Source organism: Melanerpes formicivorus, unplaced genomic scaffold, assembly GCF_026170545.1.
Source record: "Melanerpes formicivorus ecotype bairdi unplaced genomic scaffold, bMelFor1.0.p_v2 SCAF_116, whole genome shotgun sequence".
Taxonomy (NCBI): Eukaryota; Metazoa; Chordata; class Aves; order Piciformes; family Picidae; genus Melanerpes; species Melanerpes formicivorus.
The window spans coordinates 566,535-575,935 of record NW_027142468.1 but is presented as its reverse complement, the minus strand read 5'-3'; the positions used below and the strand labels follow the sequence as shown (position 1 = coordinate 575,935).

The 9,401-nt window shown below is 61.6% G+C and overlaps 1 long non-coding RNA gene across 1 annotated transcript; it reads right to left on the bottom strand.

Annotated features, from left to right (window-relative positions):
• Nucleotides 1-6,824: 6,824 nt before the first annotated feature.
• Nucleotides 6,825-8,529, bottom strand: LOC137456087 (uncharacterized). The gene is made up of 4 exons (XR_010990949.1): nucleotides 8,068-8,529; nucleotides 7,852-7,947; nucleotides 7,649-7,723; nucleotides 6,825-7,414 (listed from the first exon to the last, which is right to left on the bottom strand). It is a non-coding gene; the product is annotated as an uncharacterized lncRNA (long non-coding RNA).
• Between the last annotated feature and the right edge of the window lie 872 nt (nucleotides 8,530-9,401).

Here is a 9,401-nt window from a genome sequence, read left to right as displayed (position 1 = left end):
CCCAGCACAGCTGAGGCCTTCCTGAGGGGCTCAGCTGGGGCTTGGGCTCTGTCCTGACAGGCACTGGATGTGCCACAGCCCTGGGACACGCTGGGCAGAGCAGGACTCTGCTGCCAGTGCTGAGCCCTGCCTGGCCTGAGGGTTACACTTGGGTGGCTGAGCCCCTTGCCCAAAGAGGGGGAGTGCTGAGGGCAGCAGGGTGGTGGCAGTTGTGCCAGCAGGAGAAGGGGAGCAGAGAGGTTCTCAGGGCAGCAGAGTGGTTGGGTTTGTGCCACCTTAGGAAGGGCACAGGGTGCTGTGTCCCTGCAGTGGAGATCACCGTCCCCAGCTTGGCAGCAGCTGACCCAAGCCAGATCTGGGCCGAGGATGGGGAGCACTCCCCTGCTTTGGTGGGGGGCCCTGGTCCACCTGCATTGTCTGCCCTCCCTCTCCATCAACCTCTACTGACCCCTCTGAACATTCATCTACCTCCAGCATCCCTTTCCCTGCCTGGACACCATGCCCCCTGTGTGGCAGTGCTGTGTCTAGCACTGCACAGAGACTGTGAAAGAATCCCTGCTGGGCAGTCTCAGCTGCTGAGTAGTTTCTCTCTCTCTGATTCACATCTTGCCTTGGATCAGCTACAGTGTGGCCCCAAGGACCAGGCAGTGATCTTAGCCCTGGGGAGGCCACACCTGGAGCACTGGGCTCAGTTCTGGGCCTCTCACTAAAAGGACATTGAGGGACAGAGCTGCTCAAGAGAAGGGCAACGAAGCTGGGGAAGGGGATCACAGTATCACAGTGTCACAGTGTCACAGTGTCACTAAGGTTGGAAGAGACCTCAAAGATCCTCGAGTCCAACCTGGCACCACAGACCTCATGACTAGTCCATGTCAGCAAGTGCCACATCCAATCCCCTCTTGAACACCTCCAGGGATGGGGACTCCACCACCTCCCTGGGCAGCACATCCCAATGAGCAATGACTCTCTTGGTGAAGAACTTTCTCCTCCCCTCGAGTCTAAACCTCCCCTGGCACAGCTTGAGACTGTGTCCCCTTGTTCTGTGTGGAGAACAGGGCTGGGGAGGAGCAGCTGAGGGAGCTGGGGGTGTTGAGTGTGGAGAAGAGGAGGCTGAGGGAGCTCTCCTTGCTCTTGTGAGAATTTGTTTTTCATGTTTGGCTTTGGCCAGGGGAATTGCTGGGGACGGTGAGGTTGGTTGGTTGGTTGTGGTCTTTATCGTGCGGGGTTTGGGGAGAGAAAGCAGGAGGCAGAAGGCAGGAGCCTTTTGGCCTGGCTGTGCCTGGCTGTGTGGGCCCCCAGCAAATGTCAGGGGGATGGAAGTCACCCAGGAGTACCAAGCAGTGTGTGCTAGAGGCTGCCTGCAGTTGACTGGAGAAGGTCTCAGCAGCATCTTCTGCTTGATTTGCTGCTCTAGAGTAGATCCCCACAACAGTTTCACCTCCCTTCCACATCCCTTCATTTTGACCCACAAGCTCTCCACCTGCTCTGCCTCTGGACACAGGACTCAAGGTGTGGCCTAACCAGTGCAGTGTACAGGGGCACAATGACTTCCCTGCTCCTGCTGGCCACTCTGTTCCTGATGCAGGCCAGGATGCCATTGGCCTTCTTGGCCACCTGGGCACACTGCTGCTTCATGTTTAGGCAGCTGGCAGTCAGCACCCCCAGGTCCCTTTAGGCCTAGAGAGGCTCTCTAGAGGCTCCCCAGGACTCTAGAGAGGCTGCATTTGGGCTCTAGAGAGGCTCCATAGAGGCTCCATAGGATGCTACAGAGGCTAGGGTTGGGTAGGCTAGGCTAGGGTGGGGTAGTCTCTATCTGGCAACAGAGGCATCTGTAGAGGCTCTCTCCAGGCTCTAGAGAAGCTTCTTAGGGCTCCTTAGGGCACTCTAGAGGCTCCACAGGGCTACTTAGAGTTCTAGAGAAGCTCCATAGAGCTCCATAGTGCTCTAGAGAGGCTCCTTAGAGGCTCTAGAGAGGCTCCAAAGGGCTCTCGAGAGGCTCCATAGGGTTCTAGAGAGGCTCCATAGGCCTCCAGAGAGGCTCTAGGGAGGCTCTAGAGGGGTCCCTAGGGGTGTATAGAATCTGTGTAGAGGCTCCCTAGGGCTCTCTACAGGCCCTACAGAGGCTCCTTAGGGAACTGTAGAGCCTCCACAGGGCTACTTAGGGCTCTAGAGAAGCTCCATAGGGCTCCACAGTGCTCTAGAGAAGCTCCATAGGGCTCTCTAGAGGCTCTAAAGTGGCTGCATAGGGATCTATAGAGGTTCTGTAGGGCTCTTTAGGGCACAGTAGAGGCTCCATAGGGCTCTCTATTGGCTCCTTAGGGCTCTCTAGTGGCTCTCTAGAGGCTCTGTAGAGGCTCCATAGGGTTCCACTGGGCTATATAGAGGATCCTTAGGGCTCTAGAGAGGCTCCTTTGGGCTCCATGGGGCATTAGAGACGATACATAGGACTCTCTAGAGGCTCATTCAGGCTCTCTAGTGGCTTTCTAGAGGCTCCATAGTACTCCATAGGGCTACACAGCAGCTCTATAGAGGCTCTCTAGAGGCTCCATGGGGCTCCATAGAGGCTCCATTGGGTATTATAGAGGCTGCATTGGGCTCTAGAGAGGCTCCATTGACACTATAAAGGGCACTACAGAGGCTCTCTAGAAGCTCCATAGGGCTCTAGAGAGGCTCCATAGGGTTCTATAGCAGCTGCATTGGGCTCTATAGAGGCTCTCCACAGGCGCCTCAGGGCTAGGCTAGGGTGGGGTAGGCAATGCTAGGTGGGGGTAGGCTCTATCTGGCAACATAGGCATCCATGGAGGCTGCACTGGGCTCTAGAGAAGCTTCTTAGGGCTCCTTAGGGCACTCTAGAGGCTCCACAGGGCTCCATAGGGTTCTATAGAAGCTCCATAGGGCTCTAGAGAGTCTCCATAGGATGCTACAGAGGCTCCATAGGGATCTATAGAGGCTCCATTAGGCATTATAGAGGCTTCACTGGGCTCTATATAGGCTATATAGAGCTCTCTGGAGGCTTCAAAGGGCTCCATAGAGGCTCTCCCAAGGCTCCATAGGACACTACAGAGGTGCCTTAGGGCTCTATGGAATCTCTGTACAGGCTCTATAGAGGTTCCATAGGGCATTATAGAGGCCACGAAGGGCTCTATAAAGGCTCTTTGAAGGCTTCTTAGGACACTCTAGAGGCTGCATTGGGCTCTATGGAGGCTCTATAGAGCACCATGAAGCCTCTCTAATGCCTAATGGAGCCTACCTAAATCCCTATGCAGACCTCTGGAGCCTCTGTAGCATCCTATGGAGCCTCTACAGAGCCCAATACAGCCTCTATAGAACCCTATAGACCCTCCATAGAGACCTCTGGAGCCTCAATAGAGCCTCTGTAGAAGGTCTCAGCAGCATCTTCTGCTTGATTTGCTGCTCTAGAGTAGATCCCCACAACAGTTTCACCTCCCTTCCACATCCCTTCATTTTGACCCACAAGCTCTCCACCTGCTCTGCCTCCCCCCTGGGTGGAACTCAGCACATTGCAGTTGCTCTGGCAGCCAGAGAGCAACAGCACTGCCTTGCCTGCTTGCTCTGAGTGTCCTGAGCAGGACAGAGCCAGCTGTGACAGCACTCCGGCCGTGGCAGCTGTGCCACCATGTCTCAGGGACTGCAGTGGAATCATAGTCATGCAGCCTAATGTTGTCGGGCAAGAGGGGACATGGGTCCCAGGAACACCTGTGCAATTCAGGCCTTGAAGAATTCTCTGTTGATAATATAGTGGCGGAGTAGGAGATGTGAGAAAGTGCTGATTGCTTGGTATGCTGAAGTCCAGCTGCCCCAGAGATGGGAGGCAAGCAAGATAAGGAGGAGGCGAGATCTGGGAAAGAGAGCAATTAGGCCGGATAGAAGAATTCCACAGAGTTGTGAAAACAATGATGTAACCTGTTAGAGAGCAACCAATAGTATGTTGCCAAGTGGGCATAATTATAGCAAACTGTATATAAGATGTGTCTGATGCTCAATAAAGTTGGAATCCGCTGATCAAATTGGTCGTTAAAGCGGCCCCCTTCTTGCAGTAGTTGTGCTCATAGTAAAGAACTTCTTCCTCATCCAATCCAAACCTACCCTGCTCCAGTTTCAAGCCACTGCCCCTGGTCCTCTGGCTGCATACCTTTGGAAACAGCTCCTCCTCAGCCCCCTTCAGCCACTGGAAGGCTACTGTAAGGTCTCCTTGGAGCCTTTGCTCCCCAAGCTGAACTCCTTCAACTCTCCCAGACTGTCTTTATAGGAGAGATGCTCCACGCTGCTGCTCTCAGCTTTGTGGCCTTTCTTGGGGCCTCTTGGTATAGAATCATTGAATCACTAAGGGTGGAAAAGACCTCAGAGATCATCAAGTCCAACCTGCCACCCAACAGCTCCTGACAACTAAACCATGGCTCCAAATGCCAAGGTTGAACACCTCCAGGGATGGTGACTCCACCACCTCCCTGGGCAGCACATCCCAATGGCCAATTTCTCCTCAGCTCCAGCCTGAATCTCCCCTGGCACAGCTTGAGACTGTGGCCTCTTGTTCTGCTGCTGGGTGCCTGGGAGAAGAAACCAACCCCCACCTGGCTACAACCACCCTGCAGGGAGTTGGAGAGAGCAAGAAGGTCTCCCCTGAGCCTCCTCTTCTCCAGACTAAACAGCCCCAGGGCTCTCAGTCTCTCTTCACATGGGAGATCCTCAAGTCCCCTAAGCATCCTCCTGGCTCTCCCTTGGACTCTCTCCAGCAGGTCTCTGTCTCTCTTGACCTGGGGAGCCCAGAGCTGGGCACAGGATTGCAGCTGTGGTCTGAGCAGGGCAGAGCAGAGGGGGAGCAGAACCTCCCCAGCCCTGCTGGCCACACTTTCCTTGCTGCACCCCAGGACCCCATTGGCTCTCTTGGCCCCCAGGGCACATTGCTGTCCCATGCAGAACTTGTCCACAAGGACTCCATGGAGCTGCTCTCCAGCAGGACAGCTCCTAACCTGTCCTGGTGCCTGCTGTTACTCCTCCCCAGATGCAAGACCCTGCTCTTGTCCTGGCTGACCTCCATGAGGTTTGCCTGCAGCCAGCTCTCAGCTCTTCTAGAGTTCCCTGGATGACAGCACAGCCTGAGGGGTGTCAGCCACCCCCACCCCCCAGTTCTGACTTCAGCACCTCACAAGAATTAAAGATGATTGGTGAAACTCAGGTGGTTGACACCTGAGCAACAAATGATTTGGCATTCTGAAGGTCTCAAAAGAACCTTGGTTTGTTTTGCCCTTTCCCTGAGGACTCCTAGCTGATCTTGCCCTGTCTGCAAGCACAGGTAGCATGAAGATTGATGTGAGAAACTCACCTTGTGTGGCTGGCAGTGGGAGAGGTTATCAAATTGCTGGCTGTGAGGCACAAGGGGAAATGGTTTGGAACAGGGGATCAAAAGAAGTGAAGAGAGTATTTCGTTGTCTGGAGCTCCTCACAGGAGCCCTGAGCAGCATCCAGGCTCCCACAGGCAGCACATCCTTGAAGAGGTTGAAACAGGACCTGGGAGTGCTGGGGGGCAGCAAGCTCTGCATGGCACAGCAGTGTGCCCTGGGGGCCAAGAAGGCCAATGGGGTCCTGGGGGGCATTCAGGGGAGTGTGTCCAGCAGAGCCAGGGAGGTTCTCCTCCCCCTCTACTCTGCCCTGCTGAGACCCCACCTGGAATATTGCATCCAGCTCTGGGCTCCCCAGGTCAGGAGGGACAGGGACTGCTAGAGAGAGTCCAAGGGAGGGCTGCAAGGCTGCGGAAGGGACTGCAGCACTGCCTGGGGAGGAGAGGCTGAGAGCCCTGGGGCTGTTGAGTCTGGAGAGGAGAAGGCTGAGAGGGATCTGATCAATGGCTATCAAGAGCTGAGGGCTGGGGGTCAGGAAGGAAGGGACAGGGACAGCCTCTGCTCACTGTGCCCTGGGATAGGCCAAGGGGCAATGGATGGAAACTGCAGCACAGGAGGTTGGGGATGAAAGAAGAGAGCCCTTTGGTTTCAACTTCCCCCTGTGAAGATGAGTGGGGCTGCCTGATCCACAGAGGCTAAGAAGAAGAGCCCCAGAGCCCCTGCGATGATGGTAGAGAGGGGGAAGGCAGACTAGAGCCCAGGCCAGGAGGAATGGCCTGGCCCAGGCAACCCCCGAGGGAGCCCCAGCCCCAGGGTCCCCCAAGGGGAGGGAAAAAGCAGCCAGAAAAGGTCTGAAGAACCAAAAACCAAACCTTTAGTGAACAACACAAACAGAGGGGGGAACCGCGCCGCAGAGGGGAGGGGACAGGGCCGGGAACCGCGAAGTGGGGTAGGGGGAACCGAGCTGCAAAAAGGGACGGGGCCGGGACGCTGCGGACGGGACGGGGCCGGGGCCAGGGAAGCCGCGGACGGGGACCGGGGTGGGGACCGGGGCAGGGACGGCGCGGACGGGGACCGGGGGCAGGGACGCGGCGGACGGGACGGGGCCAGAGGCAGGGGCGCGGCGGACGAGACGGGGGCAGGAACAGGGGGCAGGGACGGCGCGGACGGGACGGGCCCGGGGACCGGGGCAGGGACGGCGCGGACGGGACGGGCCCGGGGACCGGGGCAGGGACGGCGCGGACGGGACGGGCCCGGGGACCGGGGCAGGGACGGCGCGGACGGGACGGGCCCGGGGACCGGGGCAGGGACGGCGCGGACGGGACGGGCCCGGGGACCGGGGCAGGGACACGGCGGACGCGACGGGCCCGGGGACCGGGGCAGGGACACGGTGGACGCGACGGGCCCGGGGACCGGGGCAGGGACACGGCGGACGCGACGGGCCCGGGGACCGGGGCAGGGACACGGCGGACGCGACGGGCCCGGGGACCGGGGCAGGGACACGGCGGACGCGACGGGCCCGGGGACCGGGGCAGGGACACGGCGGACGCGACGGGCCCGGGGACCGGGGCAGGGACACGGCGGACGCGACGGGACCGGGGACCGGGGCAGGGACGGCGCGGACGGGACGGGACCGGGGCAGGGACGGCGCGGACGGGACGGGACCGGGGAGCGGGGCAGGGACGGCGCGGACGGGACGGGACCGGGGACCGGGGCAGGGACGGCGCGGACGGGACGGGACCAGGGACCGGGGCAGGGACACGGCGGACGCGACGGGACCAGGGACCGGGGCAGGGACGGCGCGGACGGGACGGGACCAGGGACCGGGGCAGGGACACGGCGGACGCGACGGGACGGGGGCAGGGACGGGATGGGGACCGGGACCGGGGGCAGGGACGCCGCCGACGGGACCTCCAGCTTGGGCTGGGGTCCTGGCTGCTGAGGTTTTCACTGGATGGGGGCTGGAAGGAGAGAGGTTGCTGCCGAAGCCTGGGAGCACTCTGGGGCTCCTCTTGCTGCACTGCCGTTCACAGGGCCTGAAGGATGCTCCGGGGCTGCAGAGAGAGGAGAGAAGGGCATCAGGCAGCTCTGGGGCACAAGCAGCAAACGCAGCTCCCCTCCTGAGGCACACCCAGGCACTGGCACCTCCCTGCTCTCCCGCCCTCCCCCCAGCACCAACCATGCCCCTGCCAGGGCTTTGCCTCGCAGCTGGCACAGGGCTGGCACAGCAGCAGGCTGCCGCGGGGCAGGGCTCACTCCTGGCTGAGTGGTTCCCAGGGCAGCCTCACCTGGGCTGCAGAGGACAGGGCAGCTCTGTTCCTGCTCTGGAGTTCCACTGCCCACTCTCCGGGGGGCAAAGGGCTCTGGGAAAGGCAAAGAGGCCATTGGCACCCAGCCAGGCTCAGGGCAGAGGCCACAGGCAAGGTGCAGCTGCAGCCATGGGGCAGGGCCCACACTGGGGAGCACAAGCAGCTGCTGGCAGCTCTCTCACCTCTCAGCTGCCTCCTGCTTCAGGGCAGAGGCTCTGCAGTCCACAGGGAGCCTGGGCACAGAGGGTGTCCGTGGGGCACAGGCCAGCTTGCAGGGCCTGCAGGCAGGGCAGAGATGGTTAGTGCCAGGGGGGATCCTGACTGCCCCTGGCACGGGGCTGGGAGGCACCTGGGTGCTGCGTGGCTCCCTCCCTGGGGGCCAGGGGTCGCACTCGCACCGTGACGGCCACGGCGCCCTCCTGGGGGGAGGGACCAGCACCATGGCGGCGACGACGACGCAGGGCTGAGGGCACTGCCCCTGGGGTCCGCACAGCACCGCTCCAAGGACAGCACTGGCTGAAGAACACAGCTCCGGGCTCCAACGTCCTGAGGGCGCACTCTCGGGAGAAAAAAAGGTCAGGCAGGGAGGGGAAGCGGCGGAGGGGGAGCCGCAGGCTGGAGAAAGCCTGGACACCCCCAGCCCCCCACCCGGGACCCTGCTCCCACACCCCCCCTGTGGTAACTCCCACCGGTACCCCGAGAGCTGCCCTTCCAATACCCTCCAGCCCTACAGGTTCCCAGCGTCTGCAAGGATCCTACATCACCCTGGGGTCCCCACAGCCACCCTAACGCTCCTACAACCGCCCCGGGACGCCCCCACATCCAGAGCCCTGATCCCTGATCCCCAACCCCCTCCCCACGCCCACACCCCCGGCCTCTAGCCCTCCCCGGCGCCCTCCCCAGCTTCCCCCCGGCGCTGCCACCGCCGCCTCCAGCACTCCCTGCCTCCCCCAGCCCCCGCTCCCCGCAGCCGTCCCCATCCCTCTGCCTCGCCGCTCCCGGGGCCCCAGCGCTACTCACCGCCGCCTGCGCCGCAGGGCTTCAAACGCTGCCGCCGGACACGCCCCCTGCGCTCACTGGCCGGTGCCCGAACGCAGCCCCCCATTGGCTCTCGAACGCCGACAGCCCCGCCCCCTCCCGCCCGCGCAGAGCACCATGGGAGCCGTAGGCCGCCGGGGCCCGGCCGCCATCTTTGCCCTCAGCCCCAGCCCTGCCCTGGCAGCTTCTCCTCCCAGCTCCCTGCCGGCAGCTCCGGCCCCGACCAGCCCCCGCGGCCAGCCCAGCGCCGCCTGCCCCTCAGCAGCGCTGAGAAGCCAGCACCGGGCACCCACCAGGGCCCGCACGGGGCACGCCCAGGGCTGTCCACACCTCCCCAGGGGCTCTGCTCTCTCACCCGGGGCTGGAGGCACTCTGGGGCTGCTCCTGCTGCGCTGCTGCTCAGAGGGCCTGAAGGATGCTCTGGGGCTGCAGAGAGAGGAGAGAAGGGCAGCAGGCAGCGCCGGGCACACCCAGGCCCTGGCAGATACCTGCTCTATTGCCCTCCCCCAGCACCAACCATCCCCATGGCAGGGCTCTGCTCCAGCTGGCACGGGGCTGGCACAGCAGCAGGCTGCAGCCACCCCCAGCACCAACCATCCCCATGGCAGGGCTGTGCCTCCAGCTGGCACGGGGCTGGCACAGCAGCAGGCTGCAGCCACCCCCCAGCACCAACCATCCCCATGGCAGGGCTGTG